The sequence below is a fragment of the Lithobates pipiens genome, unplaced genomic scaffold (genome assembly GCF_037356315.1).
Source record: "Lithobates pipiens isolate NorthernLeopardFrog02 unplaced genomic scaffold, aLitPip1_a1.2 Scaffold_1, whole genome shotgun sequence".
Taxonomy (NCBI): Eukaryota; Metazoa; Chordata; class Amphibia; order Anura; family Ranidae; genus Lithobates; species Lithobates pipiens.
Genome location: NW_027507685.1, coordinates 156,593,670 through 156,602,590, shown reverse-complemented (window position 1 = coordinate 156,602,590; position 8,921 = coordinate 156,593,670). Strand labels below are relative to the sequence as shown.

At 44.9% G+C, this 8,921-nt stretch overlaps 1 protein-coding gene across 1 annotated transcript in view; it reads left to right on the top strand.

Annotated features, from left to right (window-relative positions):
• The first annotated feature begins 5,224 nt into the window (after positions 1 to 5,224).
• EEIG1 (estrogen-induced osteoclastogenesis regulator 1) overlaps positions 5,225 to 8,921 on the top strand; it is a 115,157-nt gene continuing 111,460 nt past the window's right edge. The window contains exon 1 of the mRNA XM_077478775.1: positions 5,225 to 5,366. The gene's annotated coding sequence lies outside the window, so the exon portion shown is untranslated. The remainder of the gene's footprint in view (positions 5,367 to 8,921) is intronic.

Below are 8,921 nucleotides of genomic sequence, written 5' to 3'. Positions count from 1 at the left end.
CCCGACCTGATCACCTGGGATGCTTTCAAAGCGGTCTCTAGGGGGGCGTATATGCAGGGAGTATCGGACTTCAAGAGAGCGACTGGGGACGGTTTGAGAACTCTGACCAATCAGTTACAGGGGGCAGAAGACTCTTACGTTAGAGATCCCTCTCCTCAACATTATCAAACTCTGCAAAGTGTTAGTAGGGAGTATGAACTCGCACTACTCTCGAAAACACAAAAGAAAAATCTATACCAACATCAACGGATTTTTGAGATGGGGGACAGAAGCGGGAAATTGCTGGCGTTTTTGGCCGCTCCGCTCCCGGACCCTATTTTCATCCCCTGTGTTTATGATACTTCAAACACTCTCAGGGATACACAGGAGGAGATCGTAGGAACTTTTTACAAATTTTACACGGAATTGTACCGCTCACAAGCCCATTATACCATCCCGGAATTATATGAATATGTGGATAGAATTGACTTCCCGGTACTATCCTTAGAACAAAAGATGTCTCTAGAAGCACCTATCTCCGCTGAGGAGATACTGCTTACCATTAAAAGTTTTGCTAAACATAAAACTCCAGGCCCAGATGGCTTCCCTATAGAATGGTATTTAGAATATCAAGATGTCCTAATCCCTAGACTAAGAAAGCTTTACTCGACTATTTTTGAGCAAGGCTGCCTACCATCATCTATGAAGGAGGCCCTAATTGTATTAATTCCCAAGCCCAATAAAGACCCACAATACTGTGAATCCTACAGACCCATCTCGTTAATTAATACGGACTTAAAAATTTTATCTAAGATTTTGGCCACCCGTCTAAATACCATCATTACTGCTCTTATTAATCCAGACCAAACTGGCTTTATCCCTGGTAGGTCCACTTATAGTAATATTCGCAGATTATACACTAATTTACAAGCCCCCAATAAACTGTCTGTCCCCCGAGCTATTGTATCTTTAGATGCCCACAAGGCATTTGATTCCGTGGAATGGCCGTATCTTATATATATTATGGAAAAATTCGGTTTTGGACAGAATGTTATCACCTGGATTAGGATATTGTATGATCAACCTATTGCCCGTTTTAGGCTTAATGGGATTATCTCTAGACCCTTCAGAATCCACAGGGGCACCAGACAGGGTTGTCCTCTGTCACCCCTGTTGTATGCCCTGGCAGTGGAACCTCTAGCGAGGTTGTTGAGGAGTTCTCCGGAACTTCAGGGCATGTGGATTGGCTCCTTGGAAGAACGTATCTCGCTATATGCTGATGATATGTTGCTCTACTTGTCAAACCCTAAATACACGATTCCCAAAATGCTGAGGTTGATCACTGATTTTGGCGTATATTCAGGCCTGAAGATTAACTGGACTAAGTCCACTGTATTTTCGTTAGACTCAGAGTCCCCTGCCCACTTGCCACAACATTGTCCGCTTCAATTCACAACATCGTTTAAATACTTGGGGGTGGTGGTTAGGCTACCGATTTCGGCATACATCCAGGATAACCTTCTTCCTTGTATAGCTTCGCTTAAGGCTAAACTCAATAACTGGGTGGGTTTACCTCTTACATTGATGGGGAGGGCTAATTTATTTAAAATGGTGTTTTTCCCTAAGTTGCTGTATGTCTTGGCGAACTGCCCAGTGTACGTACCAAAGAAGATCTTTCAAGAGATTGACTCTTTGATATCTACATTTTTATGGTCTCCCAAGAATCCACGGATTGCATTGACTACTTTACAATTACCTATACACAAAGGGGGACTAGCAATACCGAACCTGCGATTATACTACTATGCATCACAGTTGGTATATGTTCATTGGTGGCTATTTCCACAGTTGAACAATGCTGCTACTGCAACAGAGGCAGCGTTGCTCTCCTCCTATGAAACACTATCAAATGTGATTTTTAGAGGAGCGATTTCTGAAAGGAGGGGTACAGATATGATCGCAAACTCTCTCAAAATCTTTAAGATATGCAAGACACTGGTGCCTGAACCCCACCCCACGATTTCTCCTAATCAACCCATATGGAATAATCCGGTGTTCCCACATTTTAGAGATCTCCCTTTCGCTGGCAATTGGGCCGAAAGGGGTTTGAAATATGTCCACCAATTGTACGAGGAGGGTAGATTTAAAACCTTCCCGGCGTTCCGACAAGAGTTGGGTATACCTGAATCCTGGAGGTTTAGATATTTACAGTTGCAGCATGCGGCCGAGTCACAACTTGGGCTCCGGGCTGTTACCTTTCAGAATTCTACTTTGGAAGGGGCGCTTGCCCAACCAGAACATACTAAACTGGTCTCCAATTATTATAAATTATTGAATGAGCCTAAAATTTCTAGATTGCAAATCCTGAGACAACAATGGACGAGGGATGTGCCCGACCTGTCGGACGATAATTGGGAGGAACTTTTAGATACCTATTTTAGCACTGCTATTTCCGCCAGAGATAAAATGATTCAGATACGCATTTTTCATAGGATATACTATACTCCTCTACGCCTTTTCCGTATGCGGAAACTGCCTTCTCCTCTGTGTCATAAATGTGGTAGGGAAGAAGGTAACCTACTACATATGTTGTGGGACTGTGAGCGGATAAGACCATTTTGGTCTCAGGTGACCCACTTTGTGGCGACTACCTTTGACCTCCCCAATATTTGTAGCCCTAAATGGTGCCTCCTCTCAGTTTTTGAGGAGGTTGGCATTAGTAACCATCAGAAACAATTTTTGCGTTTTCTCCTCTATTATGCTAGGAAGACGATCCTATTACATTGGACGCGCACATCATTGGTCTCCCTGAACAAATGGAAAGCTTTGATTAACCAAGACTTGCCAATATATAAAATAACGTATGAAACAAGGGGTAAGCCAGGGAAATTCCGCAAAATATGGGGAGACTGGGTGGATGGGATAGATACATGTAATTCTGCTCCTCTATGAGTTGATATACGGTAATTAACGCGGCCATAGGATTTCTAGGCCCTTGACAAGATGATTTGAGGTTCTAGACCTCATACCCACCTAATTGGTATCCTTATGAGTGCATCTGTTCTTTGTTGGGTTGTTTGTTGTTGTTGGGAGGGTGGAGGGAGAGGGTGGAAATAAAAAATGCAAGTGGAATAGGATTTTGCTATAACTGAGGTACAGGGCAATTATTGTTGTACGGCTTGTCATTGTTTATCAAGTTTTGTTTATATCCCACAAAGATGTATACAGTCTGCTTATTATATATGTCTGTGCCAAATATTATTAATAAAAAACGGAGTTTCAAAAAAAAAAATCAAGGTGCCCGGCACCCTGCATGGAGATTAGGGGCTGGGACGTGTGGATTAGGAGGGAGGGGCCCCTAATGGAATGGTCCCCACCGTTAATCACCCCCCAAAGTGTCTACTTTTTCAGGGTAGTTTAATTTTTGTTGTTACAAAGATGACAGATAACGAGGACTTGTGCTTTACCCGCTATCTCCAGAGCATGTGACTCATTTCATGTGAAAACAATGGGCCCCTCAGCATTGTCACAGGGGTAGTCCACAAGCTCTGTAAGTTGCGACTCCTGCGATTTATAGCTTATGCAGGGATTTCCTTTCCTTCCCGGAGGATTGTTGCTTTGGCCTGCATGATAAAGTGGACTTATCGCTTCTCCAAAACCATTCAGAGCCGGTTCACACCAGAACGTGGTGCAGGAAAGGCATGTTTAAAGCTCCTTTCCAAAACTGTGCTCAAATCCCACTGTCTTGGTGGTCTGCTGCCAATGTAAATGGCACCTCAAACACAGAATGCAAATGCAGTGCATTTGCGGGCACCAAATTACATAGAACAGCAGTACCATGCGAATTAGTGCAGTACGTGGTGTTTTTTTTAAAGTTTCTTTATGTTGTGGTGCGATTTCAGACTATTCAAATGGATGGGTGGCACGAGCGCACCGCACAGGAATGCTTGCCACATCCCATTGTGAACCAGCCCTCATGCAGCTGCACCCTGTGAAATAGGAAGAGAAATGTCTACGTCTATGGCAGGCCCAATCTTCTACCACAGAGTTAGCAACACCGCTTCTACCTCACACTTCCAGGTGTGTCAGATAGTATGTCCCACAATGGGCACTATGAATCCTATATCATTAAGCCAGTGGTAAGAACCACGGCGCCTGTCAGGGGACACACTATAGATGCACAGGGAAGTGTCAGGTAACGGTGGTGCTAATAGCTCTTCAAATGAATGGAAAATGTACTCGCTGTCCGCTGAAGAGGTAAATATTCACCCTCTTGGGCTCGGATGACACTTCATTAGGAGGTCATTTTCGGGCAATATTGCCCACCAAATGCAACCCATTCAACTGAATGAGGCCATACTGCAACAGCATGTAATTCTCTCTATTGCAGCGAGGCAGAAAATGAAGGAATTAGTGTGCTCTATGTTTATTATTTTACTGCAAGAGGTGCTATTTAGGCAGGCATATAGAAAATGGAACATTTTTCCTCCTGCGCCAGTCTTTGGTAATGCCCGGTCCTCACAGCCGGGGAGTGTGCACATGCCATGACCACAATGCTTTGAATACTGCCCACCGAACAAAACCCATTCAACTGCATGGGACCACAGCACTATTGCCCGGCAACTGCATGCAATTCAGTAATTACGGGTTCTTAGGGGTTAAAACATAACAATGAGGCGACATAGAGCTTTCCCACTGCATGTCAAATGCCCTCTGAAAAGCAATCCACCGCTGTTCAACTCTTCAGAGGGCGACATGTCTGTGTATAAAGGAACATTTATATTACAGGGTGCAGCCAAACCTATTATTCTAGAGAAAGGGTTTTAAGTGGTTAGTGAGAGCTTTTCTTTACACCATGGACAGAAAAGGTGGATGTGTCTGCAGGTAATGTGGAGAAAAATATAATGAAATTATATTTATAAATTGCTTTATTGGGTTTCCAGCAGCATAGCCTATAAATGATAACCCCACTGATGTGCCTGAGCCCCCCTTCCAATATTCTCCTCAGCTGCAGACACGTCACGCGCCTGTATCTGAGCCCAAAACACAGGCTCGCCTCTTCAATTGATCTTTCTTCCAATCGCGGACCTCAGGCAGCATGCTCCCACCAATCAAAACCGGCGCCTCCTGTTACCAGCCAATAGAATGCGGCCAAAACATGCGTGACAGCCAATCCGTGCGCGCCTTCCATGACATGCGTCACCTCTGCGCTGATTTCTGCGTAGAGCCTGTATTCCGAAAGATGAACAGTTGGCGGCAATTACGCAGATTGCGTAAGCGAAAGGCTTTCCGTATGCTGAGAGTGCGGTCTTGCCGGTGGTAACGCTAATAGCGTAAGTCAGGTGAGCGGAGCTGTGTGCGGACGGCGGAGCGGAGACAAGGGACAGGTAGGTGACGGCGACTATCACCTCACTGTGCTAATGAGAGTGTGCGATAGGAGGAGGTAGGTGGGTACACCTCATATACATGGCTGGTCTCCCGTATAATCACCGGGGATTTCTCTGTGTGTGCCCAGTGCTGGGGGGGGGGGGACCATAGAGCAGGGAGGTGACTAGTCCATACATACTCCATTCAGTGGCCGCAGCCTCCGCGTGGCCGAGCACTGGCCGCAGCCTCCGTGTGGCCGCGCACTGGCCGCAGCCTCAGCGCGCACTGGCCGCAGCCTCAGCGCGCACTGGCCGCAGCCTCAGCGCGCACTGGCCGCAGCCTCAGCGCGCACTGGCCGCAGCCTCAGCATGACCGTGCACTGGCCGTAGCCTCCGCGTGGCTGTGCATTGGCCACACACTCCATGCAGTCTACACACGACACAATATATACAGTACAATCTGCAACAACCACAAAGTTCTCTCCTGCAGTGGAGGAAAGAAGACACTCGGAGACCCCGGTAATATGTGCTGCAAACTCCAGTTCTTAGTTATCTCTCAGTGTGATGACTTCATCAGCAGATAGAACCCCACTGTACGCGTGTTGTCTTATGGGACGTCATCAGTGGTCCCTCTGAGTGTCTTCTCTCAGCCGATATATTTGTGGCTGTTTTCTTATTGGGCCGAGAGTTTTTTGGATCTTAGTATTTTTAATCTTCTCTTTATTTTAAAATAAAGTGCACAGTGAGCACTATGTCAGTCTATTTGTGTTCTGTATTTCTATGCCTATTATGAGGATGTCCTGCTGAAACTGGTTTGAGTGTGGAATAGAGAGAGAGATCACACTTCCACTTTAACCCTTTATGGGAAACAAGCCTGAGAGACCTCATTATCTAGGAGGTCATTTGATTTAACACTGATTTAAAGTGATTGTAACTGGATTTAAAAGAAAAAAAAAAATGTAAAACTTGTTACACTTACCATGCTATGTGTAATAGTTTGCACAGAGCAACCCCGGTCCTCCTCTTCTGGCGCTTCTGCCACCTCCTCCCTGCCGAAGTGCCCCCATAGTAAGCTGCCTGATCCTGAAGCCCCGCCCCCGCTCTTTCCTCACAGGCTGTGATTGAGAGCATATCAAGATTGGGGTCAGGTAAGTCTATGGGGGGCCTGGACACAGGTTTTTTTTTTTTTTTTTGTTTTCCCTTAAAGCAAAGAATGCATTAAAGTGGTTGTAAGGGCAGAAGGTGTTTTTTTTTGTTTTAATCTTTCTGCATTATGGTAAAAAAAAAACCTTTGGCATTCAACCCCCTCCCCTCTGAGCCGATCTCAATCCAGCAATGTGCACGAGAGCAGAGGCGCTCTCGGCTGTCTCTCTTCATTGGCTCACGTACAGCAGCTGGAGCCATTGGCTAATGCTGCTGGCCATCACAGCCGGTGGCACTTGGTGGAGGCACTTGGTGGAGGGGAGGTGGGGGAGGGGGTAGGGGCAGAAGCACCAGCAGGGAACCCAAGAAGAGGAGGATCAGGGCTGCTCTGTGCAAAACCATTGCATAAAGCAGGAAAGTATAACAGGTTTGTTAATTTCATTAAAAAAAAAAAAAAAAAATAACATCTTAACTTTAAAGTGCATCCTCATTATTATTTTTAGCAGATTGTTTTCTGTCAGTGTGTATCATTTGTAAATGACCCTCATTGGTGATTTATATATGCACATTTTATTTCACGCAGAGAACTTCGTGGTTATCGCAGATTGCACTGTATATGTTTAGTGTATGAACTTTGTTAGCTTAATTTCTCTTTTATCGACGGACACAGCTCCTTTAAATCTTGACCTTAGGGTTATATCGCCACCTTCAGGAGAGAACTAGGCAGAACATGTAAAAACAGCAAAACTGCACAGCACCGCCCAGGGGGCGGTCCCACTGGCTATAACCCTTCACCCTGCTTCCTGCAGTTCAGTTGTTTTTTTTGCTGTTTCCCCAAGGTCAAGATTTAAAGGAGCTGTGTCCGTCAATGAACGAAAGAGAAAAAAGGATTTTTATACTCACCGTAAAATCCTTTTATCTGAAGTTCATTGATGGACACAGCACCCATCTTTCCTATTAATGTTTATACTGCTTTTTGACGAACTGAGTTGCAGGAAGCAGAGTGAGGGGTTATAGCCAGTGGGACCACCCCCTGGGCGGTGCTGTGCAGTTTTGCTGTTTTTACATATTCTGCCTAGTTCTCTCCTGAAGGTGGCGATATAACCCTAAGGTCAAGATTTAAAGGAGCTGTGTCCATCAATGAACGAAAGAGAAATTAAGCTAAGAAAGTTCACACACTAAACATATACAGTGCAATCTGAACTTCAGAATTTTACGGTGAGTACAAAAATCCTATTTTTAGATGTGCACATAATGTGATAGTGCAGCTAAAGCCTAGGACACACCATTCATTTTTAATTTTTTTATTTATTTAACTGACAGCTCCGGTTGGCTGTTGTATTAATAATCTGATGTTAGTACAGCAATCTCCCCTGCTGTTCTATTGTGTTCTGACCGAGATGCCCCCCCCCCCCTGCCATAACACGCCGGTCAGCTCTTAGCCATCGGCTGAGAGCGCTGATTGGGAGCCAGTCAGCTGCTTGTTTCCCAGCATGCATGTCTGACAGAAGTCGGCCTGGCTGCCATATACACGTGCTGAATGTTGGTCGGTTTTTATGGAGCCCGTGTGTACTAGGCTTTACTGTGTGTACACACACTGACAGCATACTCCATGTGTCCATGCACTGACATAATGTGTACTCTGTTCTTCATTTTCAATCTTTTTAAATTTTCAGCTTTCATTAAAATAATCCTGGTTGGTCCTGACATTTAGGTCCTTGTTCAGTAACTTCCTGTTATAAAGTGACAACACTCTGTCCCTGTCCCAATTGTACTCCTGCATTGTCAGCCTGTCACAAGTGCTTATTTTGGGGACCATAGATACATGGAGTTGGCCGGATGTGAATTTAACTGCATTTAACAACAAAGAAAAAGAACAAAAAAAATGTTTTTAGGTGCCACTTGTACACCGACTACATGCCATTAACCATTTGTGTAAAACTTAATTTTGATTTCCACCCAAAAGTTTGATTTATTTTAAGTGCTTTAAAAATAGTGTACACGATATAGAGCATAGGTATCAACAATTAAAAGTGGTAGACAACCCTGTGAGTGCAATTGTACCTACAGGTAATCTTACAATCAAGCTCACCTGTAGGTACAAATATGTATATTTCCTAAACGGTACACGCTTCATTTAGGCTATATTCGCATTGACTGAAGACGTTAGTTGCACGTGTAGTGATGCTCTGCATTCACGGCCCAACAGTATGCTTTGGAACGCAGAGCACCATGCTGCGACCATGGCTCCCACGTGCATGATGTCATTGCAGCTTGGCCATTCAAAAGACTGGAGCCCGTGAACCCAGAAGGAAGACCGTGTGAAGATGGAAGCCTCTGCAGCGGAGGGCTTCTTTTCTAAAGGTAAGTTTGTCATTATGTGCTAGTAAGCGGTGTCTACTGACACATTATGGCAATACCTACAGGGGGCCT